Genomic DNA, 13,291 nt, shown 5'->3' on the forward strand with positions numbered 1-13,291 from the left:
AATGATGAGTTATATATGACTTTGTTATACTTGTTACAACTGGTTTAAAAGGTGAAGTAGCCCCACTACCTAGAGCAGAGAAGTTGCCTAAAGTTTATTACCAACAGGTCACTTGTGGAATATGCAGGAAGAAGGGCCACAATAAGAGGACCTGCAAGGTAAGGAATCAGGTAACACTCTCCATATCATTTTGGAGATTCACATGTTGTGATTGGGAAACTTAAATTATATGTTTTTGGAATTGCAGTAAGGTGAGAATATGCAGCAGTAGCAGGAAGATGAGGCTATGCAGCAGCCAGAAAATGAGGAAGTTTTGCAACAGGATCCTTACGAAGCTGACCAAGTAGAGCCACAAGTTTCCCAAAATGTGCAAGACTCCCAACCAGCTTATGTGGCAACCCAGGAATCACAGATTGCTACAGCTTCAGGCAGCTCCTCCAGAACTAGTTTCACAACCAGAAGGTTCAAAGTGCTTGCTAACAGAAAACCTAGACCAGCAAATCCCCCTCCATTAGCAAACAATGAATCTGAATAGGATGTGTTAGCTGAAAATGTAGTTATTGGTATAGCTCTCTAGACAATGGTTTCATAGATGTATTTTGTATGTTGCATTTGCCTTTAACTTTATGAAAATGCAAGCTTTGTTTCATGTAATGTGCAGTTCAGTTTTTCATTTCTGGCAGGATGAATATTTGCCACTACAGATACTTATGTTCTGTCGGGCCAAAAACCTTAGGTACCAAACTGATCTATAGTTTCAACAACCCTCCTTTTTCTTCAACTTTGGCGCCACATTCTAATTGTATGGCTGAGTAATTTGTAGGTAAATGTAACTAAAGTCCAAAAAAAATTATGGCGGGAAAGTATGACTGCTAATTTGGGCGGGAGTGAGTGAAGGGACTAAAGTACCCCTATAAATTTGCCAGCTGGCAATCTCCATAACGGGGGTATCGGCCATATGTGCCAATTCTCGGTCGGGCAAAGAACCTCATGTACCATATTGATTTTTTTTTTGTCAGGTACCAAAAGTTATAAGGAGGAAAAGGCGGGGTACTATACGAACCATTTTCCCTTTTTTATAAGCATGTTAAATATCTCCATTGATTGGTCTATCACTTCCATCTGAAGTGTAAAGGTTGTGTAGATAATAGACAAATATCTAGGTTTAATTGAGTAACTCTACCCTAACTAGATCACCGTGAAAATAAACCTAGAAAACACATGCAAAATCTACCTTTTTACAAATTCACAACCTTAGCCCGTTGGAAGCTAAAAATCATGAGGATGGTATTTACAATTGTGGTAGTGAGCGGTTTGGTTGATTTTAATTTTTATGAAGTAAATTAAGTTGCATAAAATAAAATAAACAAATAAAAGTGTAGAGACTAAATCAATGAGAAGAATAAAGACTTAGGCATCGCAACTAACCTTACTCATGCACAAAATGTAACCCATATTTGATCTAATAACATGCTTTGACAAACTTCCCCTTAGTGATTTGGTGAAGCTACCAAGAAACCAACTAATCATGCAATTCAACAAACTTTGGTGAAGCTAAGTTAAATTACACAACCTTAGTCCCATTTATATTTCATTAAAACACAAGTGGGCTATGAACAACAAGCCTAACACCCCCTTAGAGTAATTAAACTCATGACACATGCATTAAGTTTAGAGTAAGAAGTTCAAGCAACTTAACAATTCCCATAAGAATCATTAAGCCACCACCTAAAGGCTACACGTGCTCACTGATTCAAGAAGTGGTCAAGTTCAAGTTTCCAATTCATTAGTTTCCTAAACATGCTTTCTAGGTGACTAAGCTAGTAAACACATTTAGTAAGCATTAAAGTTTAGAAGCCCATAGATTCAAAACATGCATAAACATCAAAACACATGGAAATTTACATTATTTGCACATAAGTTTACAAAACCAACTACTCACAACACATGTTATTACAAATACAAGCAATGAACATCAAATTAAAGAGAGAAGGAAAGAAAAAGAGAAAAACTACCCAACCTTCTACCTAGCTCTCAAAAATGTCAAATGATGAGAGAATTGCTTCAAGGTATGAGATTTTCGGTTTTACAACCCAAAACACCATACACATCCACAAAACTCAAGAACAAAGAAGAACAAAGACTCGAATGTGTGAAAGCAAGTGTTGTGATTGATTTAGAGTGTGTAGTAACTTCGATTTTGGTGAAACCCAAGTGCCTACACACCTATTTCTCACACAAAGTCAAAGAACTATGTACAAGCTATGAAAAACTAACCTCAAACTAGAGAAAAGAGAGATTTTGATGCTCCAAAATGGGGGAGCCAAGGGGTTGCACGGTTTTGGGAGAGAGGAAGGACTATTTAAAGGCTAATACAATCCAAATCAAGGGTGGAGATCAAAATGAATGGAGGGCTAGATGTGATTGAAAAATATTTTAAAAGTATGTACCTGAAACAACCCAATTCAAACAAAGCACCAGCAGCAGCAGCAGCACAATCCATAATCCTGCAAAACAACCCAATTCAGCACTCAGCAATATTCAAAGTGAGAAATTCAAAAGTACTATGAGTGTCAAAGAAAGCAAGAAAGATGGACAAGTTATAAGCAACCCTTGTTTCCAGTCTAAACCTCTCTCACTGAGAGTGTCAAACAACTTGATTTTCAGAGGATATCCCTTACATCCACATATCGACACTCAAAAAAACCCAAACCCGGGAAATCGATTATTTCGAAGAACCACCACAATTAATCAAACTACTTGATCGATCATCAAGAAATTAACAAAAAGACGAAATTTATGTACTGATTTCTCATGTTTTTGCCTCATTGTATTTATATTGGCTCGTGTCATATTCTAAAAATGAAATGTAAGACATTCATGAAAGAAAACTCTACTGTTTTGTTTCAATTTTATTTCCTTATGCTTCATATTAATGCAATACCCAGAAACATATAGTTGAGGATTCACTAATTGAGATCATGAAGTTTCATATGCAATGGAGGTTGCCTACGGCCTAGTTACTATATCTCCATGGTCATCTCTGCACAAAACTCCAAGAAATATAACATTATAGAAATGAGACGAAGAGGGACTTTCAAATGGTCGTGGGTTTAGTATGAGAACCTGTCATTTCCTATATACCTTCAGAAACTGGAAGATAACATCTCAAATTCTCGATTCTAAGTCACCTATGAAGATTAATATGGATTACTCAATCTCTAGTGAGTTTTTCTTAAAGATGTACCTTAATTACTCTCTATGTCAAGACTAAAACTTAAAAGGGCAAACTACTATTTAGTCCCTGAAGAATGCCTTCGTCCTCGTTTCAGTCCCTGCCTTTCTAATTTAATCCCAAAAGTCCCTGAACTCAAAATTTGAATGTCAACTGGTCCTTTTCGTCCATTTCATCCGGTTGCTTGATGAGGTGTCGGTTTTGTACTTGCCAGCTCAGCGCCACGTAAGCCACTGATTTTATAAAGTGACGAAAATGCCCCTGCTTCAGTTTCTTCCCAAATTTCCTCCAAAATGGTTAAGTCTCCTGAGAGAACTCGAGGAGAGAGAAAGTAGATCTAGATTTCTCTCTCTCCACCAGTGAATATCTTAGCACCACCGTGCCTCACCTCTGTCGTCACGATGTCCACCGGTCTCTGGCGACTCAAACCCAGCTCCCACATTGTTCGGAGATGCCGGAAAATGACTCACGCGCCGACGAAGCAATGCCCAGAATTGCTTTGGACACCCCAAACCTTTCTGGGTGTCCTTCTCTCTCTTCTGGCGCACCCGGCTAACCCAAATCGCCACCAACGATTCCTCTCTTCTCCAAATTGTCACCACCACTTCCCATTACCGTGAATTTCTTCAACCTGCAAATTTCATGGTATTAGGTTCATAGAGGAGAGAGCGGATGGGAGAGAAAGTAATCGGGAACAAGAAATTCAATAAACCAAGAGCCAAATTCTAACGCAAATTTAGACAATTTCATATATCAGAGATGAGTACCCGACGGCTTCAGAGGAGGAAGAGAAGAGGAAAGATCCGACATGCCTAGAAAGCGACACCGGCGGTGATGTCGGTGGAAATCAAGAGGAGGAAGACAGAGTTGTCAAAAGCGACGCTGGCGGTGATGTTGATGGAAATCAGGAGGAGGAAGACGGCGTTGTCGAAAGCGACGCTGGCAGTGATGTTGATGGAAATCAGGAGGAGGAAGAGAAGAGGAAAGCTCGGGCATGAGTTTGTGAGAGTGAGCGTGACTGATTCGTCCACCGGCAAGAAGCCCAAGTCAGAGCGGCTGCCCTCACGCACTGGGAGGTTGTGGCTGCTCCCTCTATTTTCTTCATATTCTCCTCCGGCCTCTTCTGTGTCTACTTGACCATGCCCGCCGTCGATTACGATAACTCAAGCTTCAAAGCACCATTGCTAATCTCCGCTTGCTCAAGTACGTTCCCTAATTCCCAATTCCCATTTCCCAAACTCACTCTTATATATTTTGTTTTTTTTTTTCATTGATTTTTCTCCAGAGATCATCTTGGGACCAATGCAAATGATTATCCAAATCAATTCATTCTGGGTTATGTTCTACATACATCTTAATGTAGACAGAGGGAGAAAGAAGATAAGAAAGAAGGCAGAGGAAATTTGGGAAGAAACTGAAGCAGGGGCATTTTTGTCACTTTATAAAATCAATGGCTTACGTGGCGCTGAGCTAGCAAGTACAAAACCGACACCTCATCAAGCAACCGGATGAAATGGACGAAAAGGACCAGTTGACATTCAAATTTTGAGTTCAGGGACTTTTGGGATTAAATTAGAAAGGCAGGGACTGAAACGAGGACGAAGGCATACTTGAGGGACTAAATAGTAGTTTGCCCAACTTAAAATCATAGTCTGACATAACTGAAGAACACTCAAAATTAAAACGTTCATAACTTTTGAAACAATAGCATCAATTTCATCAATTGAGCCTAGAAATTACCTTCACCCGTAGATTTTTGGTGTGTGCAGCTCCACCGTTTTCCCCAATCAACCGCCCAGAACCTCTATCTGCAATCAACAAATACAAATTCCTTAGAAAAATCAAACGTTCGAATCAAATAGTGGACAGCCAATACCTAATCAAACCAATCAACCCCCACTCTCTATCAATTCAACTCAGAAATGAAAGAAACCGATCAACAATCGATCGGTTGATTACGTGATTGCAGCAACAATCGATCTCTCTATCTCTTCGCACAAAGCAAACAAACACACGGTATTTCTCTCTCTCTCTCTCTCAAGATTATTTTGATGGCAGCAATGGAATGAGAAGCTTGTAGAACAATGAAGGAGAAAAAAAGAAGGGCTTCAGGTCTCTCTTTCTGTATTGCTCTCTGTTGTTCTTTTGAGGATTGGTGAGTAGAGAAGAAGCCAAAATCGATACACAGCAACAGCCGACTCATCTATTCAAAGAAGATAAGATCGACGCACAGCAGAACTAAAACAAAATATCAAAGGAGGGCAAAACAGCCAATTTACTGTCCTATGAACAGTAACCTAGTGAACAGTCTACAGAAAAAGGACGGCAGAACCGTAAATTTACTGTTCTATGAACAGTACCCTCGAGTGAACGGTGAACTCATCTTTGATATATGGTAAATTTGTCTTCTCGAAAAATTATATAATTTTTGTTGAGGTCGAGTCAGCATTGCGCCAACGGTATATTCTACCCTTGACATTCATTTATCAGTCTGTTAAAGTTTTACCGAGTTAACTCTCTAAGACCATCTCCAATGGTTATGTCATTTGCCAGATGGACACTCCAACGACTACTTTTGACATGTTATTTTCCTCCAACCCTTATGTCAAATCTGACGTGGAAATAACATATTCACTTGGTCTGTCAAATTTGACAGAGGCAACTTCATCTGTCTTTTCTATTGGGGAAATGATCATTTACCCAATTTCAATAACAAAATTGCCCACGTGCTCCACTAACAGTTTTTTTAACCCCATTTACCCAAAACACTCTAAGGGATTATTTCCCTACTACCCAATTAATTCTTTTTTCATTCTTTTTATTTATTTTTGGGACTTTTTTGCCCTCTCCTTCTTTCTCACTTAGAGAGAAAAGTCATCCTCCACCCTGTTGTGCTCCGGTGACCAGTGGCCGGCCGCGGACTCCAGCGACCGGTGACCGGAATCAGGCGACCGTTCACCGGAATCCGGCTACGGGACTGGTGACCAGATTCCAACGTCTGATTTTATCACCCCCCAATAATACCCAGTAATTATATTATTGCCCCCCAATAAACATATTATTGCTCCTCAATAAAAAGTTTATTGGGGATCAAAAATTAGTGAAAAATGAAGGTGTTTTGAATTTTGAAAGCTTTCGGAGGTTTATCCAAATAAATAATCTTATTATTGCCCCAATACTCTTTTTATTGCCTCCCAATAATCATATTATTGCCTCCCAATAATCTAATTACTGCCCCAATAAATATTTTATTGCCAATCAATAATCTTATCATTGCTCCCAAAAAAATACCAACAAGACGATTAAAACAATTAAACATTAGTATAGGAAGTCACTTTGACAGATGCTATTCGAGTACATAACTGGAATGAAAACATCTTTTCTGCATATTTTCACATACTAGACACAGGTTGTTCTGCCCAAAAAAAAAAAAAGACAACCTATGTTGGGCTCAACGTCATGGTCCTCCATATTGGCCACCAGATCCAGCATCTCAGCCGGAGTGGCTCTACTCCACCTTCTTATTTCTGTCTCAGGACTCGAATTCCAAGCCTCAACGAAGTGATCCCTATCCTGGCAGGCCTGGCGGAGGGCCGGTAGAGGCGTCGTCGTCGAGGTCTGGCATCATGTGCTCGTGGTCGTCATCGTTGGTTACGGAGATCAAGGCATTGAGGTCTTCCCTGGGGAGCTGGTACTTGAACTACACATCGATGTGGGAGAGGGCGGAGAGCTTGATGGTGCGTTCAACGGCAAGGATCTTGGTCTCGCCGCCGATGTAAGTGAGCTGGTTGTCGTGGGGGCGGGGGTGTGTGGGGTTATGGTGGTTTTAGATCTGGATGTGAGAGAGAGAGAGATTAGATCTGGATATGAGAGAGAGAGTCACAGAGTCGAGATAGAGAGAGAGTCTGAGGGATTTGTTAATTAAAATGAGGGTAACATTGTCATTCATGTTTAAATTGGGTAAAAGGGATTAAAAAACTCATTGTGGAGTAAGTGGACAATTTTTAGGCTGAAATTGGGTAAGTGGTCACGGCCCCTTATTTTTTTATTGTTTCTCTCTCCTTCTCCCTCTTTCCTTCTCTTCTCTCTCTTGTTCTTCCTACCCATACCAAACGTTCATATTCCTACCCATATCTCTTCTCTCTAGAGATCAGCCTTCTAGCTCTTCTCTCACGGCTTCTTCTGACCTCACCGCTGCACTTCTTCTCCACCGTCATCTCCTCAATCGTCTCCAGCCCTAACCGCCGTCCAATTAGCAGCCTAGACAGCTTCTTTCTAAGGACAAAGATAGGTGAAACAGTTAATCGTGGAGCAATCCTGGGAGAATTCAGAGAATCTCGCAACAACAAGAATCTGAAAAATCTAGGACGGAATCGGTTCAGAGAGATGCCGGAACATACCAGAATCAGGTCGCACGAAGCTGGAATGAAACCGGGTCAGAACCACGAACGAGGCGGGTCGAATTCAGGTCTGGATGAGGTTGAGTTATTGTAATACCCCATAAATTCGTTATTAATTTTTTATTATTGTCCTGAAATTATTAAGTTGGTCACTAATACGCACTACAAAAAAAAATTGCAATAGCCACGGCGCCCTCCAGTCACGAAAAGTTGTTTTGCCGTCGCAAAAAAGCATTTGTGATAGCTCTGCGACGGCAAAGCTTCTGACGCCATTGGTGGCGTCGCCAATACCTTTAGCCACGGCAAAGAGATTTGCGACACTTACTCTGCGACGGTTTCATGCTACTCCTAATGCCGTTGCCATTACAAAATTTAGGGCTAAATATTGGTTACTACCTTGTACTTTAGGTCCAAAATCAATTCTGTCCCTGAACTTCTAATTTCATCAAAAACACCCTTACACTATTATTTCTCATCCAATAGATCATTCCGTCAATAGTTCGTCAACTTGAGGCGCTAACTCGTTGATGTGGCATGCCAACTAGATCTTGTAGGGCCCACATGCAAGGGAAAATCTCAAAATCAACCTTGACTCTCTCTTCCCCCTGATTTCCACCAAAAACCCCAAAATCTACATCCTCCGCTTGTTTCATCAACCCCAAACTCGTCGTCGAACTCATCCGGACCCAGAGTTATGCCACTGCCCCAGCAAGCCTCTTTCAAAATTAGTATACTAGGTGCCTTCCTGGGAACCTCTGGCTCAAGCTCAGTAGGCAAACCCAGATACCCATTAAACCTATCAAAGGTCACATGCGAAACATGTCTCACCTCAGTAGGTGAACTAATATCAATGGAGGCCTCTCCACACTGCAAGTAATCAGAGACTTCCTCAGAGCAGCCAAAATCGCAAACTGGTTGTTCTGCCCAGTACTATTAAAGTCTCGACCTTTATGAGTCCCATTGGCTCTGCTCATCGGACTAATAAATGGGTTCGACACTTCACATGATTCTTCTTTGTCTTCTTCATCAAATTTTATACCACAAATTTAGACCATCAATTCACATCTTTCACAAAATTTCTTAAAATTGAGAAAACCCAAGCCTGCAGAAATGTGAAAGAAATCAAATTGGTCTCTTAGATCATCCAACCAATGCAAAACACCATAAAATCGAAGAACCAAGCACTTAAACCATACCAATTCACAGAGGATCGTCGTCACGCCAAGCTCGTCGTGATGGCCAGTCGCGATAATTGTATTACTTCCCGCCAAAAAAATATTAAGATAATTGTATTACTTCCCGCCAAAAAAATTTCCTGCGAAATTTGTTTCCCGCCAATTTTTCAATAGCAAATTTTGCCACTATCTCGTTGTCATAGCTTCGATGTGGTGTTATATAGAAATATATTCTTGGCTACGGCAATTCACCGATGCTAATAGCCAACCAACATTTTTTTTAACAAAACCTGTATTTTTGCAACATCCAAAAATGAGATAAAAATATCAATATACAACACATATATTGTTCATTAACTCATCTATTTCATTGCAATGTAATTAAGTTGTTGCACTGTCAGAATATGTAATTAGAAGAAGTACAAAGTTATGCCCAAAACCAAGCACCTAATGAAGACAACCAAGAGTAACACTTAACAAAAATTCCAATGTTGCACTATCAGAATATGTGCAATAACATATTGAAACTCATTCCATTGCTCTATCACTGCTTGAATCTGGATTCCCTTCTTCTCCTACAGACTCCCTCCGAATTTCATGGTCACTAGTTGCATCTGGAACCTAAGACATCAAAAAAACAAAAAAAGATATATCATGTATGGCTTTGCATATCACCCTTTTTCAATGTCACACCATAACCCAATTCCAATAATTAATATCGCAGGTTGCACCATTCTTTATAATCATATTACAAAGAGAATGACAGTATGAGAGGAAATTTCATACCAAGTGTCATCAAAGCTAGTGTTTCTTTTACAAGTTGATACTAGTATGTATATTCATCATTAATAAATTAACAAAGGTATATATGTGAACAATAGCAAGGGGCAAACAGATCAAATAAATATTGGCAATAATGCCTCACTTGAAACAATTCTAGGACTAAGGACACATATAATCATAATAGAACATTATGATCCACCTGCCTACTGTACACATACAGAACTAACAAAATTTACCTACTCAAACAAGGAAATACATCCCACTAAAAAGACCTTTTAGAGACCTTTTACAAAACCAACATATGACGTATATAGGGAAGCATATTAAACTAAACAATTCTTGTGAAAGCTGAATATATCTTGTCAAAACAAACTGAAATCTCAATGTCTCCGTATTACTTCATATTTCTTGTTTTGCTATATTATCTCATCAATACCATCTAATAAATTGTGCACATTAAATAGGAGCTAAATATTCAAGCAATTATTCTTGTGATGACAAACCTGTCCATTTTGATCTGTGCCTCTCCTCTCTTTGTTCTCCAAAAAATCATTTCGAGCTTGTAGCATATTAAGCTGATCCTGAAACTTTTTTGCCACAGATTCAATTACTTTTTGTATTATATCATCAGTGGTTTCAGAGGAATTTGGTGCATGTGGGTAGACAAATAGCCAAGCAAAATACAGTTTATTAAATTATAACCATTACTACCAACCAAACCAAGAACTTTAAACAATTAACCTAAGTGAACAAGCATTGCATCCAAGTGAGCTGGCATCAAAGTACAATACAAAAAGACTATAAATCCCTAATATATACTCTAGTATAACAATAATCTGATACGCATTAAAGTATGCAAATTGATTATATATAGGTAAGAGGGCAGAGTAGCATGCTTATGAAGTAAGTGAGTATGGACACAAATAATGATCGAAATTTTCAATAAATAAGCTTTGTTCAAATATACATTAAAAAAATATTTGGGTCCTTGACCCAAAGCCCCAAAATGAGTAAAAATTATCCCACTTACCCCAGCAATAGATTTTTGTTTCCACTTATCCAATCTAAAGCAAAATGACCAATTTTCCCTCAACTCAATTAAAGAATTACAACTACAGCCATTGTCCTCTCTCTCTGACTCTCTGTCCAACTCGCTGGTTCTCTCTCCTCTCTCTCTCCAGCACGCCGGCAAAAAATACCTTTCGTTTTTCCACGCCGGTTTTTCAATGCCGGCGAGATTCTCCAGAACAATGTCGTCAGAGGCCAGGATATGAGTGATGGTCGAGATCAACCTCATCGGCGACGAAGGCTTCTGCCTCCCATGGGTCCTTGCCCTCCGGTTTCTCTCTCTCTCTCTCTCTCTCTCTCTCTCTCTCTCTCTCTGTACCGTCGAAGCTCCGGAGCTGGAGGATAAATCCGATTGGAACTCGCCCAACCCAGCCCGTCGTAGCGCAAACTCATCATTCTCGGTGGTTGAGGTTGACGAACACTGGAGATTGCTTTTGGTTGACTCAGCTTCATCGGCGACGAATTGGATTCCTGTATCCGTTTCGGAGGAGTAGCATCTCCGGCTGATCTGCTGAGAATAAGGGAAGATGTGGCAGGGGTCACTAGGCCAAAAAAGCTAACAGACAACGGACCAAAATCGTTGTGTGATTTGGACGATCTCCGTTGTGTATCGGAGCGTTGTGTGATGAAAAATGGCACAACGGTGGAAACCCGTTGTATGAAACACAAACAGTCAACACTTAATTTGTTATCAGTGTTGTGCCTTCCCTCGGCAGATGTTAGGCAGAGCTGCTGCGCAGCCATGCAACCCATGGCAAGTGCAAGGGTCAGACAACAGAATCTTTTTCAAGCTGTTGTTGGAAAGCATTTTCAGACAACGTTTTTTTGATGTTCACTGTCTTCTGATTTGTCGTCACACTTCAGTTATAGACTATAGTTGTTGTGTAGCTTAGTTTTAGACATCGTCTTTCTATTTTTACAGTTGTGTGAGTGTAATTGAGAAGACACATTTTTGGTAAAACCATTGTGTGATATATAAGAATGCATTGTGTGGGTACCCAGATTTAATGAATTGAGACAACCTAACATTGACATATAAAATCTGTTGTATGACAATATTCGTTGCCTGCATTTTATGCATTGCTAATGGTGCTCCATTTTGACCTAATGAACAGTGATCAATTGGAAAGAAGCCATATTGTAAAACCATCAAATGAGTAATCCAACTCATACTTTAAACGTCAAATGTAAAAAGAGAGCATTTCCCAACCATCCAAGCCAACATTAAAATAAGAAAAGCATCCTAGTACATGCCCTATCTACTTGAACATCAAAAGTTGATGATGAAACTAATGCATTTCTCAAGACGAATTGATAAATGTGGCAGTGGGCAACACTAGCGCACTAGCTTGCTCCTTTGAAAATGCTGCATAAGTGCATGCTTTCTCTTCTCCTTCTGACACTTATCGCTGGCCCTAAACACCAAAACCCTCACAGTTACCAAAAGTGGTCTGATTGAACACAAGAATGAATACCAAAAAGAAGATATAGTAAAATACCAGTTAAGACTCACCTTGGTTGTCTCAACAAGATTTTGAAGTATAGCGTCAATGACCTGAAGAATTGAAGTAATACAAGAACCACCTGCAATCTGGATGAAAGAAAAGAAATTACACTTGAGAGATGTGACCAAGATTGGATCATCATAACCTTTATAAGTAGTCAAGATATGGATATCCTTTTGGTCAGAAAAAAGGAAATGATAATTGGACAATAGCAATTAAAAAACAGGATACCTCATAATCTGGTTCAAAAACCATCTAGTTCACAAAGTAGTAATAACAATCAATATTTAGTAACAACAATCAACAGATGCTCTTACCATGCTAATATGCTTCTTCATGTTGGGAACATATCTCAGCTTTTCAATGGGTCTGCAAGAAAAGATACACCTCATTATAAGACAACTCAGAGTGTAACCTCTACCTATCATTGCCACTGGTAAATATAGGTTACCCCTTCACTTCAACTGCATCTCATGGTTTTAAGCTTGCAAAATGCTAGCTCATTTTCCCTTCTGGACACACCAACATACAGTTCCAATAAAAGGAAAGAAACATGAAGTATAGTCACGCCTTGATAGCATACCTTAATTAATAAGTCAAAATATCCCTTGGAATCTAGATCTGATAAGAGTATACCTGGATATATAGTCACGCCAGGTAAATTTAGAATTAAACAAATAAAAATTGAGAACAACCAGAAAATTGCAAAGTAAAATCCCAATCAAGTGCCAAGAATGGTGATGTTCATAAGACAACTATGAACTTAAAGCCAATTGATTTTTTGGTTGGAAAGCACTATGAACATAATACAAAAAAGTTCTGTATAAAAGATATGCTATACAGAACACTCTCTCGTGTGTGTAAATATTAATGCTGAGATATAAATTTTGGGTTGAGGAAGAACATGGATTTTATGCAATCATAACACAAAAAGAAAAGGTAAAACAGATTAGACAAAAATGAATTGTGAAACCAGATTCTGCTTTCCTTTTTTAAATAAATATATACTAGAATAATGTTGCTCTTATGAAAGTTTTTGAAAAATGCAGTTAGCAGTTTTCCTGCACTACAAGTACTTAGGCATTGCTATTTAAATTTAGTTAGGAATGTAATCTAGTCTATTGA

General features: G+C 39.2%; 1 long non-coding RNA gene across 1 annotated transcript; it reads right to left on the reverse strand.

The window, feature by feature from the left end:
* Positions 1 to 11,804: 11,804 nt before the first annotated feature.
* Positions 11,805 to 12,944, reverse strand: LOC112200599. Its single transcript, XR_002936383.2, has 3 exons — positions 12,484 to 12,944; positions 12,175 to 12,252; positions 11,805 to 12,076 (listed from the first exon to the last, which is right to left on the reverse strand). It is a non-coding gene; the product is annotated as an uncharacterized LOC112200599 (long non-coding RNA).
* Between the last annotated feature and the right edge of the window lie 347 nt (positions 12,945 to 13,291).

Source organism: Rosa chinensis, chromosome 4, assembly GCF_002994745.2.
Source record: "Rosa chinensis cultivar Old Blush chromosome 4, RchiOBHm-V2, whole genome shotgun sequence".
NCBI lineage: Eukaryota > Viridiplantae > Streptophyta > Magnoliopsida > Rosales > Rosaceae > Rosa > Rosa chinensis.